The sequence below is a fragment of the Silene latifolia genome, unplaced genomic scaffold, assembly GCF_048544455.1.
Source record: "Silene latifolia isolate original U9 population unplaced genomic scaffold, ASM4854445v1 scaffold_70, whole genome shotgun sequence".
NCBI lineage: Eukaryota > Viridiplantae > Streptophyta > Magnoliopsida > Caryophyllales > Caryophyllaceae > Silene > Silene latifolia.
Genome location: NW_027413609.1, coordinates 4,466,862 through 4,471,879, shown reverse-complemented (window position 1 = coordinate 4,471,879; position 5,018 = coordinate 4,466,862). Strand labels below are relative to the sequence as shown.

General features: G+C 40.6%; 1 non-coding gene across 1 annotated transcript; it reads right to left on the bottom strand.

Annotated features, from left to right (window-relative positions):
* Window positions 1–3,125: 3,125 nt before the first annotated feature.
* LOC141640094 (small nucleolar RNA R71) lies at window positions 3,126–3,234 on the bottom strand. Its single transcript, XR_012542840.1, has one exon. It is a non-coding gene; the product is annotated as a small nucleolar RNA R71 (small nucleolar RNA).
* Window positions 3,235–5,018: the final 1,784 nt, after the last annotated feature.

Here is a 5,018-nt window from a genome sequence, read left to right as displayed (position 1 = left end):
CGAGCGATAAACCCAAGTTCATTAATGTGCACATCCTCTCTGTGCCGGGTTCCACAGAGGGCGAATCAAGGGCGTGAAGCTACTCCCGCAAGTGACTCCACTTAGCTAGGGACGCACCCCGAAGATCACAGAGAGATACAAACCAATTAACAATATACAACGAACAACCGTCAAGATCAACCAACAATATAGTTAACCAATAAACACAACAACAATCACCATACATTATGTATCCATTACTGAGTAGGGAAACCCTACCTGGAACAACAATCACCATGATCGTCACAATCAGCTAATTAACATCGCCCTTCACTGAAATGACTTCCTATCAAATATACAATCATACAATCACAATCTAACATCAACAATACTCCCCAAAACCCCCAAATTACCCAATTAGGGTTTCAACCAACTTTAACAAAACATTATAAAAATTATATAAAAAGCTTACCCTCGACACAAGGATTACAACGGCGTAAAGAACAAGATGATCCGACACTTTTGGTAACAATGCGAGGAAGACACTTACGTAATTTCTTTTCTTCTCAAAAGGGGTTTTTAGAATGATAAAAGAGATTAAGAAAGATGACGGAGGCTTTATATACTGATCCCTCATTATTAACAAAACCCGTCAAAAATCACCCGTAAAACACACTTACTCGATCGAGTAAGTGACATACTCGATCGAGTAAGTGACATACTCGATCGAGTGCCCCTTACTCGATCGAGTGCCACACGAACTCGATAGAGTACCCATCAGGCATACTACTGTTTTGCGTAAAAACATACTTACTCGACAGAGTAAGCCCCACTCGGTAGATTACCCATAGACATAGAAAATCGTTGTATTACAGTCTTCCCTCCTTAAAAGAAACTTCATCCCCGAAGTTCAACCCATACATAAAAACAAACATACTAACTCGATTAAGACACAACAACGCAACTACGAACTCAAAATAAAACCCCAACCTATAAAACATGAACTCTTAACACAAAATCCACCAACTATGCCTACCTCCACAACACGGCTCACGATATCGTATCAACTACGTCATAGTCTCTCTCGACACCAACTCCAAACACTACCAACTACTATCCACAAACGCTGCTAGCTCCGTAACATATTATCCACTAGAAATGCGATATCAAGACACTCATAACATCAAATGGAATGTTACATTCTACCACCCTTAAAAGGAACTTCGTCCTCGAAGTTTACTCACACTCATAAACATCATCATCCCACTGTCAACACTCTCGAACTCATAAAAATCATCATCCAAGTGTCAACACTATTGATACGTGCATATTCTATACACTTTATTTGCAATTTTGGCACGTATTTCCATGCATAATTGTTAGCTTAAGGCTACTATTTCTCCCGAAACGGTTTACTTTGCATTTTCTATGATTTATTGTAGGAATGAATGGAAGTAAGATAAATCAAGCCTAAACCGTCCTCCGGGGGCAACTTTAAGGAAGCTTTGAAGAAGGGAGTTCGGATTCATCCACCTTGGGATGCGTGCAAAGGAGTGAAGAGCTGATTGGAAGAGGGAAAGAAGCCACTACGCAGCTCAGCCCAGTCGATCGACTATGTTTCACAGTCGATCGACCAATGAAGTATCTCAGACGCTACTGGACTCCTATCACCAGTCGATCGACCATGTTGACCGGTCGATCGACCAGTCTGCGAGCTGATATTGATTTTTCGTTTAAGACTTTTAAAAGCCCAACTTGTAATTAACTTTTGGCATCTTTTTTATCAGTGGAACGCAGCAATTATTAGGGTATGCTTTTCATAACTCAAGAACTCGGTTTTTAGATCTACCTTTGAGGACGGAAAACCTCGAATTCGATTACTTTGTTCATCGTTTTAATTAGTAAGTTTTTATGCAATTCCTTTCTTCCTTAATCTCTTGTTATTTGGATTCTGGTTTTTACCAATTTAATTTCAACAATTAAGTTCTTGTCTTTTATCTTTTATTTAAATTCAATCATGTCAACCTTGTTCTTTGTTAACAATTTTGCAATTGTTTTAGTTTTGGTCATGCGTAGCTAATTGTTTTGATTGGGAACGAGGTGAGCCATGGCATAAATTAGGATTGTTTGTTAGCATGAATTCTTTCGTATCGATCTTGTTATCTTTTGATAAGCCTTTTTACTAGATTGAAAGATTAGTAATTAGAATTATCATAGGATTGGAATTTCATTTGAGCGAAAGATTTGAGAAATTTCGGGGAATTAGAAAACTGTAAGGTTAATTTGAGCATAGATCGAAAGGCTTGCTTGTACCCCTGAGACCGTATTATAGGATTTCTGCTACCTTATTGCCCTGACCATTGCCATGGTGAACCGAATTTCCCGATCTTCCTTTTATCTTGAAATTCTTATTTAAGCAATTAGTCATTAGAATCAACCAAATTCAAACCCCCATTAATTGTTACTTTTTTAGACTGAAATAAGCAAATAGAATTGATCTTGTCTCTCTGTGGTTCGACCCTTACTATCACTAGCTATAGTTTTAGTTTGGAATTATAAATTAAATTTTGATACAAAACGACGGTATCAAATTTTGGCGCCGTTGCCGAGGATACGGTGTAATTCTGTTTGTTTTATTTTTAGTTTATTTTTCTTGTCTCAAGGAACTTTGGTTCCTTGAGGCCGTTGCTTACCTTTGCTTCTAGCTTTGCTTTTGCACAGTTAGGAGACAGATTATTGAGAGGAAGGCTTGAGTACTCTCAGTTCTGCGAATATGGCTACAATATATGATAATCTTCAGCCAAAGGACTACCATCTTCCAAAGGGGCACCAGTTACCTACCCCTACTACGGGTAACTTCGAATTTCGTTCCTCTTATATCGATTTAGTGGAGCGAAATCCGTTTGCTGGTCTACCAGATGAGGAACCCTTGAAGCATATGGAAATTTTCACAAACTACTGCTGTTCCATACCTATACCAGCTGGGGTGACTAAGGATGAAGTAAAGGGGTTGATGTTCTTATACTCCTTGAAGGATTCGGCGCGAGATTGGTACCGCTACCTTGATAGGGTAGCGGCTGAAGTCACGGATTGGACATCTCTAGCATTAGCCTTCTACAAGAAGTACTTCCCACTTTCAAAGACTGACGCCTTGAGGAGTAAAATTACAAATTTCCTGCAAGAAGCTGATGAGGGTTTTTGTGAAGCATGGGGACGTTTCAAAAGTTTGGTCCGAGCTGTCCCTCACCATGGCTTCCAGCAGTGGTATCTTTGCAACTTATTCTACAATGCTTTATATGATGATTACAAGGTCATCCTGGATGCAGCTGCGAATGGTAGGTTTCAAAACAATACCGGTCAGAATAGAGGTTGGAACACTATTGAGGAGATGGCGGTCTATAGAGCTGAGTTTGGGAGTTCACGTGGGAATTCACGGAAGCAAAGTGATGAAATGAGTACCGTCGTGACACTTATTACTTCTATTACTGCCCGTCTTGAGAGGCTCGAGGCCTCTGAAGCTTCCAAGGAAAGAGCTGAAATTCCTGTCCATAATTCAGATGAGACCGCGGAGTTGAGAGAAATGGTCCAAACTATTTTGATTCAAGTGGCGCATATGGAAGCAGCCGGGATTGAGTCCTCAAAGAATTTTGTGAAGCAGTTGGAAAATATAGAGGCTAAGTAAGTTGCAAATTCTTCAAACAAATGTGAAGGACCAATTGAAACGATTAATGCCATTAATCTCAGAAGTGGCCTCTCTTATGAAGGTCCCGACAAGCCCAGAGGAGACTCGGAAAATGATGAAGAGGCTAGTTTAATTTCTGGTGCAAAAACGAGCTCAAATCCCAGTACTTCTGGTCGATCGACCAACATTGTCTGTCGATCGACTGAAGCGTCAGGAAAAAAAGTTTCTAATCAGAAACTATTCACACCCAGCACAAGCAGTCGATCGACCAACATTGTCAGTCGATCGACTGAGTCACCTGACGAAATTAATTCTGAACGGGAACTGTTCACGCCCAGCCAAGTTGGTCGATCGACCCCTCATATCAGTCGATCGACCGGGATCCCAGTGCAGGATGAAAATCCGTCAACTAGTTTGCATGATTCTTCACTCATTGATGATTTGACGGAGGTTTTAAACTTTTGGAACCCAACGGTTGTTGATCCTACGGCCAGTGTTGCAGTCCCGTATCCGGAACGTTTGAAGAATACTAAGCTGGAGCGTAAGTTTGGTAAGTTTCTGGAGATGGTCCAGAATCTCGAGGTAACGGTTCCTTTCACTGATTTAATTACCCAGGTACCCTCTTACGCTAAATTTATGAAAGATATTTTAAATCGTAAGAGAAATTTTCGTGATGATGGTAATGTTGCTTTTGTGGAAGAATGTAATGCTCTTTCGCAAATTAATGTACCACCTAAATTAAAGGACCCGGGTAGTTTTTCAATTCCTTGCACTATAGGTAACCACGAAATTGGAAAGGCCCTTTGTGACTTAGAGGCCAGTGTCAGTGTCATGCCGTATTCTGTTTGCGAAAGGTTAAATATTGGTAGACTTAAGGTGACCGATATTGCCGTTCAAATGGCAAATAGATCGACTCAGAGACCTATATGAGTTCTAGAGGATGTACCCGTTCGAGTGGGTAAGTTTTTTATTCCGGTCGATTTCGTTTTTTTGGACATTGCAGAGGACAGTCAGATACCTATTATTTTAGGTAGACCGTTTTTATATACAACAATAATATATGTCAAACGCGGAACCATCACCTTAGAGGTAGGGGATGACACCATTGAGTTCGATCTTGCTCACAAGGCGATCACGACGATGATACGTGTTATTTCATTGATATTGTTGACAGGTACATTTAGTTACAATTGGAGGGAATCCTTAGCCAAGGATCCCTTAGCTAATCTAACTGGTTCGGATGAGTGTGCAGTACTACAAAGGAGAATGCTTTGAGGAGCCGAAGCTTTGGTAGCCTCAATGGAGAGCTATGAGCTCACAGAGGAAGAAGGTGAGATGCTCTTGAGCCTAGCCAACG